Source organism: Trichosurus vulpecula, chromosome 7, assembly GCF_011100635.1.
Source record: "Trichosurus vulpecula isolate mTriVul1 chromosome 7, mTriVul1.pri, whole genome shotgun sequence".
Lineage (NCBI taxonomy): Eukaryota > Metazoa > Chordata > Mammalia > Diprotodontia > Phalangeridae > Trichosurus > Trichosurus vulpecula.
The window spans coordinates 199,205,782-199,223,768 of NC_050579.1; the positions used below are offsets into that span (position 1 = coordinate 199,205,782).

Here is a 17,987-nt window from a genome sequence, read left to right on the forward strand (position 1 = left end):
CTTACCTCTGCTATTTTGTGGGTTCCACAGCTCTAGAATTTGTTCAGAGCCATTTTTACAAGTGTTTGGAGGGATTTGGGTGAGAATTTAAACACATCCCTGCTTTTCAGTGGCCATCGTGGCTCCACCCCCTGGCTAATTCTCTTTTTAAGGAGTTTTTTTTTTCAGTTAATTTTTGTGTCTCTTTTACCATTAGGCCAATTTTATTTTTTAAGTTGTTATTTTCTTTATTATTTTTTGTACCTCCTTGTAAGTTGTACATTCTCTTTTCATGATTCTTGCCTTGCATTCGTTTTTTCCCTCATTTTTTCCTCTACTGCTCATCTTTTTAAATCTTCCAGGAATGCTTTTTTGGCTTGTGTCCAATTAGCCCTTTTTCATTTGAGGCTTTGGTTGTAGTTCTTTTCACATTGTTGATTTCTTCTGAGTCTGTGTCTTGATCTTCTCTGCCATCATAGTAGTTTTTTTATGGCCAAGTTCTTTTTCTGTTCTTTGATCATTTTCCCAGCCTATTTTTGACTTTGAAGTTTATGGTATACTGAACTCTGCTCACCTCAGGTTAGGGAGGTACTGTCTCAAGCTTCAGGCTTCTTTTTCCCTGCTGTTTTCAGAACTAGTTCTGGAGATCTGAAAGTTTTTTGGTGCTTCCAAGGTGGTATGGTCCAGGGAAAGATGTGTTCACTGCTTTCTTAGTCTATGCTTTGGTTTTTCCCTAGGAGGGGTCTTTGTTCCCTTGCAGCTTCAAGAGCTAACACTCTTCTAGGCCCTGGAACTGCAAGCAGGGCTTCTGATCTCTCATGACCAATGTCAAACACTCCTCTCTGCCTTGAACTATGACCCAGAACCGCATATGAGCAGTACAGTTGCCAATCATCACCAGCTGCACCTAGGGCTAGCAAAGGGTCCCTTTTAAGGTTTTTCTGACCATTGTCTGATTCCCTTATTTTCTTTGGGCTGAGAGCTCCCAAAAATGCTGCTGCTGCGACTGCCTCCAAGGCCCACCCTTGGTGCTCCAGATGGGCCCAAATCCTTTTGTCACAGTCTTCTCTTGCCAATGTCCTAAATTATCTTAGACTAAAAAAATGTATCACCTGACCTTTGGTTGACTCTGCCACTCCAGAATTTGATTTGAGGTGCTATTTTAGGTTGTTTGGCAGGGAATGTTCAGAGAATTTGGCTAGGTTGCTGCCTCTAATCTGCCATCTTGACTCCTCCCTTTTAATCCTTTAAAACAAAACTCATTCCAGGAAAACCTACATAGGGTAAAAACAAGAGTACCAAGTGCAGGATTTGGGTAGATACAGAAAGTTTTATTTAACAGTTGGAAAAAAAAAAACAACTAGACTTAGAGAAATCAAATGAATTGGGAAACATATGGAATGTCCCAGTTATGTTTGTGTAGCTTCTAGATGCTCAGTGCCCTCAATATTTCTCTGATGCCATGTGAATTTCATAATCCTGAATAGCTGCCTGCTAGAGAGGTCCAAAGGATCAAAGTCCTGTTAAAAAAAAAGATATGAAAAACATTGTTTCCATACCTACATGCCAAAATTTAAATTTGTGTAGTAGGAATTTAATGGAAAAGTGTTGAGAGTCTATGGAATAGAAGAATTGATACAATCAGAAGATTGATGATGAGGAAGTTTTTAGAGAAAATGAGCTTTTGATTTGAGTTTAAAAGAAGTAATTTAATGAAAAAAGGAAATAAAATTGCATATGGGGAAAATGCACATGTAAAGGCCCAGAGTAAGGTATGGGCAGGTAGTTTTCAGTGGACAGTGATCATAATGACCTGGTCAAAATGATAAATGGTACCAATTTTACCAATGATATTCGTAAAATGTGGTGGAGTTAATGATGATGCAAATTTTGATTAAAAAAAAAAAGCAAAACTATAAATGATACATCCCTACCCTTTCAGCTTAATTGAACAATATCGGCTTACTTGAACATCAGTACCTATACCTTGGACCTATCCAAGAGACTTATCTTGAAGCTTCTAATTTTCACTCATTTCCAAGCATTTCTTGAACATTGGCCTCAAGGCTTCTATACCTTCCCAGTTCCTGAGTCATCTTGTGTTTAGACATTTTCTTAAGCATAGTCTAATGACTTTTGCCACATTCTTCTGATTCTGTCATCATAAATTGAATGTCTTGCTCCAGTATTTATTCCCTATTTCCTTTCTATAACTTGCTTCCACACACTCTAGGTTAAAGAATATGTTTTTGTTTCCTCTACCTGATTTATTTATTTACAAAGGACAAGAGACTACACAAACAGAGAAAAAATAGTGCACCAGGTAAGGTAACTGGGAGTATAAACAAAAGCATACTACCTAGGCCCTGACAAGACCATTCTCTCTCTTCCTAGTTGTCCATGCTGCTACATTAGGCCCCACTGTTGCCCTGAAAGAGAAAAGTAGAACGAAAATTTTCCATCCAGAACCAGATCCCTTTTTCATCTCTACCCACAAGTACATGCAATTATATTACAGAAATTTTCCCACCTGGGTCCTTTGGTGTGGACTCATTGTTCTATTCTTTTTTTTTTAAAGACCTTTATTAACACGTGCTTGCAGTTTGTGGATTTTTGAAAAAAATCAAGTGTACTTTTATACAAATTAAAAATGAGGTTCTTAAAAATCTCAACTTGACCAGGAATGAAACAGTTTAAAAACCTTTAAAGGTATTGAGAAAACCAGGCTTTTTGAAAAAAACATGCCTGTCATTCCTCAAAAGAGACTTCTTTAGGTAAAAATAATAAAAAACCCCATGCTGCATAAATGCAGAGAGTTCTAGTTAACTGGTCAACAGCAAAAAGCAAGGACTTAAGTCTTCAGTTCCAAATCTTTTGTTCCTTTCTTATTATTGCTGGAATATGATATTCTTTCTTCTTGTATCGTTGCTAAACGATACAAGAGGTATCATAGAGGTGGTAAGTGGGCATTAATTCAGCCCCACCCAGCTCAGCCTTGGGAGCAGATGTATTCTCAGCTGGTGGGTTCAAGTTGTTTTTGTCTCTTTGCCATCTTGTGGTTTAGGGTTCTCTGGGAGGTCTGCATTGGATTGAAGTTACGGCAGTACCGACATTGAGGAGGTTGCTGAGCCTGGGTCTCAACTCCTTGATTCTCTTTGTCTTCTTCGTTTCCTTCCTCTCTAGGCTGTCTTTGACGAAGAGGGCCCCTGCGCAATCGTGGTCTATAACCCGATACGTATTCTGTCTCACTGGTCTATCTTGTTCTCTTGCTCCCTGGCTGTCAGCACCCTCCATTACGTCTCCCTGCACAGAAGGGTTGGAATATTGTTTTGTTTTTCTTGTTTTTTTTTTTTGCTTTTTGGCAGGGCAATTGGGGTTAAGTGACTTGCCCAAGGTCACACAGCTAGTACATGTGTCAAGTGTCTGAGGCCGGATTTGAACTCAGGAACTCCTGACTCCAGGGCCGGTGCTCTACTCACTGCACCATCTAGCTGCCCCAAGGGTTGGAATATTGTGGTCGACGCCCACAGGATCTCAGCATGTAGTAAGGTTTGAGCCGCCGCTTGCGATAGGGAGGGCGTTGTTGGGGCTGGCCTTCTAGAGCACTCTCTGATCCCTCGCTCTTTTCTCTACTCTCAGTATTTTGGTAATTGTGCCGGTAGTTCCGTGGAGGACCCCTACGACGTGGGTAACGTCTGTAATGGTTACTGTAGGCTGCATATTTACTGCCTGGAATTGGAACACCACTAGGGTCGGTAACATTAACTGTCCCCACACTCTTTTCTCCTTCAACAACCTCAGACTCCACAGTCTCTCCATCTCCTATACTGCGAACGTACTTCCTGGGGCTGTTCTTTATGGCAGTCTGGTGTACAAATTCATCTTCTGGGGTGCGATTCCTGTTGATGAAACGATAGTTGTTTCTTCCATTGAACCATGTTGCTGTTCCCCAAATCTTCCTTGCCCTTCCTTGCCCAAACCTTCTTGTCCTCGCCCGCTGGTATGAAGCCACTAAGACCGCCGCTCTCTCCGCAGCTGCTGGTGATACCGTGCTTGGTATAGGCGGTTTTAAGGTTGGGGGCGGGTACGGCAGCGGGCGGCTGCTGGGTCTCGGCCTCGCGACTCTGTTGCGGTGGCGGTGACTGGGGGCCTGGGCGGCAGCAGCTGCTCCTTTTGGTGTGTGATGCACTAGTCCGGCGGCGGCGGTGGGGCTGCTCTCAGGGCGCTCTGGGGTCCGCTCTCTACTCCCCTTACCGATTGAACTTCATTGGTGCATTCTACAACCCCATCTTCGTTCGCTTCTCGTCAGAGAACTACATGCTTATCCTCCTTCAACTCAAAGTGTAAGAAAAAAGGTGAAAGAAATACTTTATAAACAAAAAATGAACCAAAGACCAAAAGTAAACAAAGATTCGTAAGATAATCAATTTTAGATGATTATGAAAAATTAAGGGAAGCATTGTCTTTAGTTGAGTTTCACTGAACATGAAAGAGATAAAAGGGGTGAAAAGTAAAAGCATAGGCCAAAATGGAAGTTCCCTTGGACCAGTTCTAAAAGAGAAGTTGTTCCTTAGGGAAATTGGAAGACTAGTGATGTGTAATAGTAATAATGATAGTTAACTTCTATTTAATTTTGGTAAGCATTTCATATAGGATCCTCACAATAACTAAAGGATAGGTAAAGCAGATATCATTATGCCTCTTTCATAATGAAATTCATCTCTTTCTATCTATTGGATAGAAACATACCTATGTCTCCCCCATCCTTAAAAATTCCTGACCTGATCCAGTTATTCCCTATAGCTATTATCTTATATTACCCCTCTCCTTTGCAGCTAAACTCTTTGAGAAAGCAGCTTATGCTAAATCTTTTAACTTTCCTCACTCACATCCAAACTCTCTGAAATGTGCTTTTAACCTCATCATTTAACTGAAAATGCTCTCTCCAAAGTCATCAGTAGCCACTTAATCCCCAAATTAGTGGACATTTCCTAATCCTGATGCTCCTTGGCCTCTCTGAAGCCTTTTCACTGTAGATCATTCCGTTCCTGTTTGATACCTTAACTCTGTCTTGGTTCTTCTTCTACATTTTTGATGACTTCTCAGTCTCTTTTGCTATATCTTCATCCAGGTAGTTGTGAGTGGCCCCCAAGGCTCTGTCCTGCATCTTTATACTCTTTATCTCATACAGGGTTCTTAAAAGCTTACATGGATTCAGTTATTATATCTATATAGATGAATCCCAGATGTACAAATGTAGCCCCAATATCTCTTCTGAGCTCCAGTCCTGTATCAACAACTACCTTTTGCATATCTCAAAAGTGATGTTCTCTTGGCATTCAAACTTAACCTGCCTAAAATAGAAATCATTGTTGTTGCCTCCAAAATTCTCCTCTCTTCTTAACTTTTTTATTACTATTGAAACTACCATCATCTTTTCACTCGTCTAGGCTCACAACCTAAATGAAATCCTCATCTCCTCACTTATACTCACCCCACATGCCCAAACTGTTGCCATTTTCTATATCCCTCCTCCATACTTACACAAGTCGCCATTTCAGTCCAAGTTCTCATCACCAATTATCAGGTATTTTGTGAAAGATTCTTAATGAGTCTCCCTACCTCAAGTGTCTCCCCACTCCAGTTCATCTACCATTCCACTGGGAAAGTGATTTTTCTGAAGTACAGGTATAACTATGTCAATCCCTTAATCAATTCCATATGTCCGTTATTACCTCCAGGATCAAAAATAAATATATGCATCCTAGTTGCCATCTAATTACAACTTGGACCTTTCCCACCTTTGTAGTTTTATTATACTTTACTCTACTTCATATAGCTAAAGTGTAACTACACTGACCTAATTACTCTTTTTCACACACAACACTGTGCATCCAGACTCTGTGTCTTTCACTTACTGTATCCTACGTCTTGAATGTTCTCTTATCCCCCCTCTGCCTCCCTGCGTCCCTGGCTTCTTTGAAGGCTCAGCTCAAATTTCACCTTTTGCAGGAGGCCCTCTATCGCATCTCTTTATGAAGTGCTAGGAACCAATATATTCCTAACAGCCTGATTCATCCCAGCCTGAGCACTGTCGTGCTACTCTGGTTGCTAGCATTCCCTGACGGTTCCAAGGTTCCCACCTTTGGGCTTTGATCATTTTTGTTGTTTTGTGATCTCCCTGGCTCTTTCTCATGGAGTCCTCCACTCTTGCTGCATCCACATAAAGAGCTTTGCAGGCTACATATGTTTCTGGACTTTGACTGGATACTAGCAGCAAAATTTCATTGGTGTACATGTCTCAGCATTCCTGGGCCAACTTCCCTTGTAGTATTTCAATCCATGCTATTCTACCCCATGCATCTCTTTGGAAGTGAAGTTAAGTATTGTTAAACTCCCGTCTTCGTGTCTCCTCAAATTAAAAACCAATGTGGTGGGGAACCCTCTTAAACAAATAAGCATAGTGCAGTCAAACAGATCCAAAGTGGCCATATCAAAAAATTAAAGTTTTTTCCTACTCTTTAAGTTCATTATCTCAGTGCTTTATGTCCTGAATTGGGGTAAACCAGGCTCTCCCCCTTGCTCTGCTTCTTTATGGATTGGTCAGCCCCGGTTGGTTCCATCCTGAGTGACCTAAGTGACTGCATTATTCTCTGCCTATCGTGTCTTGTGCTTTTGGGTCTTTGAGGTTCAGAATTCTGAATCTTCAGACCCTTTCTGCAATCTCTTGACAAAGAGGAAATTCTATTATGGTTATAGAGGTGGAGACGATGGGAGTCCTAGCTGGAAGTGACCACTTACAAACTAGAGTTTGTGTAGGAGAAAGAGGGAATCTGTACATGGTCTAATATTCATCCTATATTTGTGAAAAGAAGATTTCAAAGATTTCAAAAAATAAGGCTAAAATGGGAAGATTAGGATGGGAAAAATATGTTAAGCTATATTGGAGGGAAAAGGAATATTGAAGGAGAGACAGGACCTTTGCTTAGGATGAAGGTGAAAATAACAGAAAACATAGAAGGCAGACTGACCTGATCTTACTTAGCTTGTTTTCTTTTGCAAAGGAGAAAGACCTTTGAAGGGGGAATGATAAAGCAAAAATGACTAGTACAGAGTCAACACCTAAATAAGGGGATAGTAAAAGATAGCATAGGTTGCCTTGATGGATTCAAGTCACTCGGTCAAGAAGTATTGTATTCTTAGTTACTGAAAGAACCCGAAGAATTCAGTACTGAATGAACTATATATGGAAGATCTTCAAAAAATCTAGCAGTACCACACAACTGGAAAAAAGGAAGATGTCTTAATTTTCAAAAAAAGAGAGTTCAACAGTATTTGCAAACTATAGACTAGGAATCTTGACTAAAGTTGCTGGGATAATTCTAGAATGAATCATTAAATAGTTGGCTGGTGGTCATCTGGAAAAGGAAGCAATGATTACAAAATACATCTGCATGGCTTCATCAGGAACAGGCCGTACTAGACTTCATTTCTGGTTTTGAAGGGGTTTACTAAAGTAATAGATATGGAAATGCTGTGGTTATAGTTTCCCTAGACTATAGGAAAGTCTTAGATGACTTATCTCATGCCAGCTTTATAGACAAAATGAAGAAATGTACTTTAGATGAAAATACAATTAGATGAATCAAAAAAAAATGGTTGGATGGCTGACCTCAAAGGGGAGTTATTTATTAATGGTTCACTGAAGTGTCCAGTCTCTCGTGGGAAATTCCAGGGATTTTTTCCAGCATTCTTTTCTGCTTAAAAAATTTCTTAATGGCTTGTTTAAAGGCATAGATAGTATACCCATCAAATTTTCAGGTGACATAAAGCTGCAAGATACCTAGCACATTCTATAATGGAAGTATTGTTTAAATGGATCTTGCATTGTATTTACCTAATAAGATGAAATTCAATAGGAATGAATATAAAAATTTACACAAGTATGAAAAATAAAATCTACACACAGAGAATGTGGGGCCATGGTTATTCAGTAGTTGTTTCGAAAATAAAAATATTTGAGGGGGAGAGGCTCAGTGGATTGCAAACTATATGAGTCAGCAGTGTGATGGGATAGAAAAACAAGCTAATGCAATCTTGGGCTACATTAAGAGAGATATAGCTTTCAGAAAAAGAGAAATGGTATTTACATCGTACTCTGGCCTTGTCAGATCACATCAGGGGTCTTGTGGTCAACATATTTTAGGAAGGCTATTGATAAAATAGAAAATCTCTGGAAAGAAGCCAAGATGGTGAAGAGCATTAAGTCCATGTTGTATGAGGATAGATTAAAGGAAATAGGTATATTTAGCCTGAAGAAGAATGATTCAGGGGAACATGTTAGATATGCCAAAGTATTTGAAGAACTATTAAGTGGAGCAGGGATTAGATTTAATCGCTTTGAACCCAGAGTGCAAAACCAGCAGATACTGTGAAACACCAAACCTGTTGACTGAGGGAATATCAATAATGCAAAAAGGAGATTCTTGAGCTCTTACTATAGTGCCTCCAGTGCATAGTATAGTGCCTGGCACATAGCAGATGCTTACTACATTTTTACTGACAGATTTGAGGACTGCAGCAGCTCTAGGGAATCTCTCTTCCACCTGGATTGTAAACTGCGTCTTCTCCATCACTCTGGTGAATACTTTGGGGAGCATAAATTTCCTCTGTATGTTATCAAAGGGTGATTGAACAGGATTATTTATAATATTACATCTTCCAAGGATCCTTGAATGATTTAGATGTATGGATTGGTGATATCTGTTATAAAATAGTTTGTAAAATGATGCTTGATTCTACAAAATCAAATGTTTCTTTTTTCTGTGTAATCAGCACAATTCACTTTATTTGTTTCTTACTCTTATTCTATAGAGGATGCCCTCAATTCATGTATTAATTCCTCTTATAAAGATTTATGTAGATGAAAGAGTAGACATAGGTTAGTTTTTTTTTCTACACAATTTTGTGTTCTCCCCCAACATCCTTACAAAATATATGTCTTCTACCATGAATTTCCTCTCTCTATATTTGCCCCTGCTAAATTTCATCATATCCGACTAGGCCTATCATTCTTATTTGTGAAGAAATTTTTGGACCAAGACTATATCTTTCAGTGTGACAGACTAGATGATAAAAAATGTTAAAAAATATAGGGTCAAGGTCAAGCATGGATCTCAGGGACATTCTCTCTAAATTAATAGATTTAGAGGAGGAAGGGACCTTAGGGATAAACTAATCCAACCCCCTTTTCTTTTCAATTGGGTAATTTCTGGTGCATAACAGTTAAGCCAACTGCCCAAAGTCATACACATAGAGAGTAATAGAGCTGGAATTTGAACCCAATTTAGTATGCTGTCTCTCTTGAGTGGACATTGACATACGTATAACTTGGGCAGATAGAGACTATTAAAGTAACCTATGAGGAAATAAGGGCCAGCCTGGTAATTTCCAAGAAAAAGAGAAGTGGAAGATTTTAGAATCATTTTAGAGAGAGAATCATCAGGGCATGCCGGGTGAGAAGGAGCAATCCATTTTGAGAATACAAAGCTTCTATTAATGTTGGCTTATTGCAAATTACAGATTTTCATAAAAGGTATGCCCTTGAGCTTGCTAAAGAGATGACCTTCTGGGGTTAGTGAAAAATAGGACACATAATGAGTATTGCAACTACCTTCATTTTTCCTGGGTTGAGATTATTTTTTTAACAACAGATTCCTCATTAGTCTTCATATTTTTCTGATTGTTTATCATTATATAAAATAACATATATTAGATTCCTTTGGACAGATCCTATGACCTAGATAATATATTCCTGACATTGGAAGTATGAAGGATTTCAGTATAAAGTGCATCTGGCACAAGGTAAAATATTATTTGATTAGAAAACATTTGATATTCCACCAAGGCCCTTTCCTCATTTAGTTAGCTCTGCACCTCTGCAGAGTTAATCCAAGCACTAAAGTTATTAACTCTCTATACTTGAATGAGTTCTGCAGAACAGCATGAGAGAGGGTCCCTTAGAGACAATGATGCAGAACTCAGAATGCCCAGGATTCCAATCAGCAACGACCGCCTGACTTTACAGGGATATACTGAGTAAATCACCTGGCTACTCAGATCAGTCATGCCAATGAAGGGTTTTTTGTTTGTTTGTTTTTGTTTTAAGTGGGACCTCCTGGAAATTGATAAATTGTAAAGTTGAAAATATTCTAAGCAAATGACATTTCTTTTTGAGCCTTGAAACAGCAACTTTCATGAAAGAATGGCTGGTTGGTTGGCTGGCTGAACGAATGAATGAATGAAAAAATAATTTAAATATTTGCCCTACATAAGGCACTGTGTAAGTGCTGGGGATATAAATAGAAAAGTTGAGGCAACTCTTTATTGTTAAGAGCTTGACTTTCTAATGGAGAAGAAAACACATAAGAAATTGGTTAGTCAGTCAATAAGAATTTATTTAGTGGCTACAAAGTGACAAACACTGTGCTCAGCGCCAGAGATACAAAGATAGGCAAAAGATAATTACTACTCTCAAGGATCCTACAGTTTAATAGGAGTGATAATATGAACATAGTTATGTATAAACAAAATTTATAAAGATAAATTTGAGACAGTTGAGGGAAGGCACTAAGAATTAAGGGAGAATCAGGAAAAAAATTTGTTGTAGAAGGTGAGATTTTCGCTGAGACTTGAAGGAAGCCAGAGAACCCATGAAGCATAGATGAGAGGGAAGAGAATTACAGCCAGTGAAAATGCAGGGAGTTAGGGGATGGAGTGTCTTGTTCCAATTTCACTAGATCACCGAGATGTGGGGGTGAGTATGGCATAAGAAGACTAGAAAGGTAAAGGTATGGGGGTTTAGGCTATGAAGATTTTGAACTCCTAACAGAATCTGTTTATATTTGTTCCTAGAGATGATAAAGAGCCACTGGAATTTATTGAACAGGGAACTGACATGTTAAGACCTGCATTTTAGGATGATCACTTTGACAAGTGAGTAGAGGATGGGCTGCAATGGGGAGAGACATGAGGCAGGGAAACAACTGGAAGGCTATTGAAGGAGCTAAGGCATGATGGTGTGCCCAAGATAGTGGCAGCGTCAAAGGAGAAAAGGGGGCATATGTATACTAGAGGTATTGCAAAGATAACATTGATACGACTTATTAACTTGGGTATGGTGGGGTGAGAGAGTAAGGAGTTGAGAATGACACCTAGATTGCAAGCTTGGGTGCATGATCCACTGGAAGGGTGGTGGTTATCTGGACAGAAATAGGGAATTTCAGAAAAGGGTAATGATAATGGGTTCAATTTTGGACATATAGAGTTTAACACGTCTATGGAAAATCAAATTTTCAAGGTTACTAGGGTGGCATGGTGGATAGAGCACTGGGCCAAGAGTAAAGAAGACCTGAGTTCAAATCTAGCTTCAGACACTTAATAGCTATGTGATCATGGCAAGTCACAACATCTGTCTCAGTTTCCTGAACTGTAAAATGGAGATGCTAATAGCACCCACTTCCTAGAATTGTTGTAAAGATTAAATGACAATATTTGTCAAGTGCTTACCCATAGTGTGTAACACTAGAAGGTGTTTAATAAGTGATAATTTCCTTCTTCCCATTTTCATTGATAAAATCTTTTCTGTTTCTGATGCTATCTTTTTATTTTGTTTTCCCTTACCATCCAATTATCAATATTGAAACTATCATAAAACATACTAAAATAATTTATCAGGTAATTACAACTTAATAGACACAGTATTTTTCTTTTATAATTCATATTTAATAAAGACTGATGGATTTAAAATCCGATAACCTGGGTCTGAATGTTGATTTTGCCATTTAAGCCTTCTGGGCCTCAATCTTATAAATTATATACATAAAAAGATATATAGGTTTTCAAAGTACCTTACACTCATCTAATTTTATTTCATTTATTGACACATTAATGTATCATAGTTATTTATATGTGTATCATAACTTGAGAGGAAACCTGACACAGTTGAAAGAGTCCTGGATCTGAAATTGAGAACTGGTATAAACTTCTGGTTCTGACACTTGCTAACTGTGCAACCTTGGGCAAGTAACCTAACTTCAGTTTCCTTATCTGTAAAATGAAAGTTTGTTGTGGGAGAAATGCCCAGTAAGATTTAAAAGTGTCGTAGAAATATTAGTTGTTATACCTTTTTGCCCATAACCTTCATAAATGAATGAAGAAGCATTTATTAAAGCCTTACTATATACCAAGCTCTATGCTAAGTTCTTAGGATATAGACAGAAGAGGAAGACAGTTCCTAAAGAACTCATGTTCTGATAGTAGGAGACAATCCATTTAGAAACTTGTAATAAGTCAGTTGGAGAGGAAAGCTTAGTGTCCATAGTTGCATGGTAGATAAAATGGATCTCCTTTCAGGAAATCTCCAATTTCCATTGAAAAAACCATGTCTATTTCTTATATTGAACCATTTGACAGTGCCAAGAACTTTTCTGTTGCCAATTTCCTTTTTGGGGTCTTCAGTATTAGTGTTACTGAGGAATCTGAAGCACCTGAAGAGGCAGGTGACATGAAGGTATTGACTAGTCTTCTGTATTATCTAAAATTTATATCTCACCTAGGACTTAGTATACTATTTTTTCGTGCAAGAAGTAGTCATATAATGAATGCCTTGTACAGGCCCATTTAAAATAAGATTTGAGGTTTTGTGATTACTTAGTAGGCATCAGCAGACATTAGGTAAAGGGGTGACTGAAAAAAGTAGGTCCACACTGAACTAGTAGCAAGGAATATTAAAAAATGTAAGGGAAAATGGAAGTAGAATTTGGTACAAAGGCTACAACATATCTGTCAGTTTAAATGCCTACCACAGTTTAATGAATCTAACCTTATTAGCATGCCAGACACCTTGATGGTACCAAACTCTTCTCAAGTCAGTAATCCTAGGGTAAGATTGAATAGATAAATAAATGAATGAAAAAAAATTAAGTGCTGAGTATATGTAAAACACTGTGCTGAGTGCTGGGGATACAAACCAAAAAGCAGATAGTCCCTGCTTTCAAGGACCTCACATTCTAATAGTGTGTTTTAACAATCCAGCTAGCAGCTTCTGTGGGGGCGTAAGATCCCTCCATAGCCAGCACCCAGGAGGCTGCCGGGCACGCCGGGAAAGCACAGGTTCTTTTTATCTGCTTAAACAAGGAAAGCACGGTGAAGGGGTTGACCAGCTTACTTTAATCCAGCATTCAGTTAGTTCAGGGGAGCATACAGACAAGCATCAACAGACAGACCAAATACAGATTACAGTCAGCTAGTTCAGGGGAACAAATAGCCAGTATCCTGAAGTTCAGAACACTCATTTAGTTTGGGGGAAAGCAAAACTAGCACCCCAAACTTCAGAACAAAATACAAATAAATTACAAATATCAACAGACAGACCCAATACAATTAATAGTTACCAACATCTGGGCTCAGCCTGAGAGCAAGGGCTGGCCCAGAGTATACTCGCCACTGCTCCCGTGCCAACCAGAAAAGAAAAGAGGAATCTTCAAGCCGTCTTCTCCCCTCTTATAGAGTTTTTGACATCATGAAGCGCCGCCTGAATGACCAGGGCCAATTGGTTCTTGAGTTGGCCCCTCCCCCTGGTGTAGACTAGGTTAACACCCAATAGGGCATGGCTCTGGAGTTAACACCTCCCCTCTGCCGGCCCCATGAATCATCACACAGGAAGTTCTCTGCTCCCAGCCATGGTCTCTGGGCTTCCTGCCCCGGAAGAGGTCACACAGGAAGTTCTCTGCTCCCAGGCATGGTCTCTGGGCTTCCTTCCCCGGAAGAAGAGCAGCAGGCCCAGAACCCAGCAAGGCCCAATGAGATAAACTGAGCCACCCAAAGAAAACAAAGGCCATTCTGGTCACATAGTGGAGATAACACATATAGATGATTTGGGTTGCAAATCAGATGGAAAAGTTCCATGATCCTTAGGGAGCAGCATCAGTGTGGTAGCTTAGGCAGTATTCTTATAAAAGCTTTTATATCATAGTTATAAATTCTGAGAAATCTTTAAGACAAGAATCTCCTGAAGAAAAAAAGGAAATTTTTACATCCTACTATGATATCTTTCTAAAAACTAGTATATATGATTACTTCAGAATATCTCTGAACTTTTTGAAGGGAGTATTCATTCTATCAACACAAATGAAAATCTCTTCATGACTTGGGGGATGGCCTCTCTCTCTCTCTCTCTCTTTTTCTTTCTGTTTCCTTATTGCTGAGACCTACAGCTTTGCTAAGTATGGTGGTATATTCCTGCAACCCTAGTTACCAGAGTGTAGTAGCAATTAGATTTGAAGATCTTTAATACCCATTAGTAGTCCATGTGACCTGCTTATATCACAGGAAGCCTAAGTTACATGTGGTGGGAGGAGCTTCCTGACAGGAAAAGGAAGTTATATCACAGGAAATGCAGAGAGAGAGAGAGAGAAAGAGAGAGAGAGAGAGAGAGAGAGAGAGAGAGAGAGAGAGAGAGAGAGGTTATAGCTACAAATGACTGCTAATGGGCACCCTCATGATTGTTAGAACTGAAAAGCCTGACTTAGCTGTACTGTGAGTTTGTTTTGGGGAAGACCCCAGCAGGGGAGCCAGAGAGGTTTTGGGATGGCGAGTCTCCAGGTTGTTATATGATGTTTTAAGTTCCTTGCTGTTATGATAAAGTGGGCTGGCTGGCTGCGGGAGCTGAACATTTGGTTATGAGATATGATTTTCTGGTGACTGAATAAATGTTATACTTCTTTTACCTTCTTTATGGAGAGTCTCTCATACCTTGTGATACAGAACTACATAGGCATATTCACGATTATCATTGATGTTGTGTTTATTGCCTTACTGTTACACAGAGAGGCTGAGGCTAGTGGATCACTTGAGCTTAAAGATACTGAGTTGCACAAGGCTAAGCCATTTTGGTGTCCACACTCTGTTTGGTGGCTATGTAATGAGTCTTCAGGAGTTTGGGCAGGACCTGTGTGGCTTAGCAGATCAGTAGTAGAACTGGGCCCTGAATAGTCCCTCCATTTCCAGCCTGCGCAAGATAGGGATACTTTTTTTAAAAGAGAGATTTATCCTTCTGTGGTAGAATTTACAAGGCCTAGTATGAGATCCTATACTTAACAAGCACTTAATATATACTTGTTTAATTGAACTCTAGCCTGGTCCCTCTAGAGTACAATGATAAGATTCTGTGATTCAGAATTTTAATGATGGAAAACACCTTAGAAATCATGTCTTCCATTTTATAAATGAAGAGATTTAGGCCCAGAGAGGAGGAATGAATTGCCCAAGGTCACATAGCTAATTAGTATTAGTTCCCAGACTGGTCACCAATCTAGCTCCTTCTAGTCCATTACCCTGCTTCTGTAGAAGGTCTTTGCTACCAGACCTTGTGGCTAGCAGGAGACCAGGTTACTGAGCTTTTTCTTTGATTATTAGCCCCCAAAACTTCCTCTTCACATATTTAGGTTCCCTTTTGTATAAATCAAATAAACATCAACATAAATTAATAAATGTATATCCAGTATTGGAGAAGGAAATGGCAAGCCACTCCAGTACCTTTGCCAAGAAAACCCCAAAATGGGGTCACAAAGAATCAGACATGACTGAAATGACTCAACAATACCGTATATATGATTGGAGAATAGACAAAGATCAGAAAATGGACATATAAACCCAAAGTTTATATGTCCATTAACTCCGAGCAGAAATGCTTCCTTAGCATGACCCTTGAATAAGAATGTTGGTCCCTAAGGAAGGGTAAAAGCTTATTGTGATCTCCCAATGGAAAAAGGTCATGTTCAGAAGCTTCCTATGTGGTCACAGGACAAATGGAGACTTGTGAAGAACGGTGGGTCTCTCAAGTGTTCCGGAAGAACTTTACTGCTTGAAGAGATTGTAAATAGATGCCATAGCAGAGAAGGTTGGCAGGACCTTAAGTTTCTAAAGTCTAGTTTGTATTCATTGGGATCCTCAGATGACTAGGAGGTTGATAACTCAGTAGAATGAATGAACAGTCCTGAAGGAAACAGAAATTAAAAACTATAGGATCATTGCATGACCTTTTGTGTACCTTCACTTCAATTATGTTGAATAATGACATCCAAATAACTGAATGCCATATTGGATCATAGATCTAGAGATGGAAATGATAATAGAAATCATTTAGTCCAATCTCCTGGTTTTAAAATGAGGGTCACGAAGACCTAAAAAGGTTAAGTGCCTTCATGAATGTCTTACAGTTAGTAAGGAGCAGCAAAGGCCTTTGTTCCAAATCAGGTACCTTTTCTTCAGTACTATATTGCTCCCATGTGAATATGGGTATAATTTCCCACCAAATATTTCTTATATAAAACATGAGTATGGTCTATAACCATATCTTCATAACACAGCTAATGACTCCAGAGAATTCCATTCAACAACTTGATTTTCCTTTTTTCTTAAAAGAAAAAAAATTCAAGCATCAGTATAAATAGTAATTCAATTGTACTCTAGAGAATGGATAGGTAAGAAATGAAAAATGATCAAAATGAGGACTAGGACATGATGTAATAAGCTTCATGATGAGAACACAAAGAAATCCTTCATGGCATAGATGATGGAGAGTTGGCCATAAAGCCAGGAAGACATGCCTCTAATAAGTGACTGAGGCAAGTCTCAATCTCAGGGCTCTCGGCAAGTGGTATCAAACTCAAATAGAAATAAGGTCACTAAATTGTACATAACTATTCCTGCAGGTAGCATATTGACTTAGAAAACCACTTTTTAAAATTATCTATATTCTATTGTAATTTTATTTATTTAGTCAAATATTTCTCAGTTACTTTTTAATCTGGTTCTGGCTCCGCTCTGGAGTGCTGCCTGCCACAAAGGGGCTGTCAATTATGCTGGAAGCCTCTGCTCTAGGCAAATCTCTCTTTAAAGCTCTTAAGTGCACTAATGGAGTTTCCTCACCTGAGTTAACAGGTTCAGTCCCCATCTGCAATAATGCCAAAAAAAGCTAGAAAATATTTATTCTGATGGATGATGATATAGACCCAGGATTAAATAGGAGGAAAATAGCTAGATCGTCTTTGGGAAATTACAAAGTTCCTTTAATAACCCCAAACTTTTCCAGAAAGTAAAGCAAATATTTTTAATACAAGAATTCTACTTTAATTACATGACTGCGAATCATGGGCCACTATAGTCTCTGAAGACTTAGGAATTAGTATCACAGAAAGGGCAGCCGAGAGGCAGGGTGGAGGTGAGCAGACTGCAGAGTGTAATGAATAAAGAGCTTTGGTAAATACATACGAAACAAAGAAGACTAGCCTGTTGTTTGAAAAATGTGAAGGCTAGCCATCATGTCCTCCACTGGTACTGTCCCAGGAACAGGAGAAATTGAAGACATCACTCAGTCAATAAATATTTAATAAGTGTTTATTGTGTTTCAGGCACTGTGCTAAGAGCTGGTGATACAAAGAAAGGGAAAACAGAGTCCCATAATCCAACAGGGAAGCTCCCTAACCTGTTGGGTGGATTTCCTGTGGTGAAGTAATTGGACGATATGGACAAGAGTCAGACAGGATAGGCAGGAAGTCACACAATGGATGCTTTGTGACCTGCATCGTTAGAGGAACTAATCCCAGTGAGAGCACAGATTCATTTGAATAATTGTTCATGTTCCTTTTTTTCAGTGTATACCTATATATTTTTCTTTCAAAAAGATCTCATTTTGAGATGGTGATTTATATTTAGGGGTGGCTTATATTCAGACAAATGCAATACTCTATCAGAAAAAGTTACAGAAAATGAGATCCTATTTTAAAGTAGGAATCAAAACAAAAGGGCTTGGAATGGGTGGACTTTCATAGCTAGGAAGGCCCTCAGAGATCAATTTCTGTAGCATTTTGAGATGTGCCTGACTAGCTCCCGCTGCTTCCTCTGTATGCCAATTGCTACTTCCCTTAATCTGTGCCAGCTAACTG

The 17,987-nt window shown here is 39.1% G+C and overlaps 1 pseudogene; it reads right to left on the reverse strand.

The window, feature by feature from the left end:
* Positions 1-2,907: 2,907 nt before the first annotated feature.
* LOC118857784 lies at positions 2,908-6,277 on the reverse strand (annotated as a pseudogene).
* Positions 6,278-17,987: the final 11,710 nt, after the last annotated feature.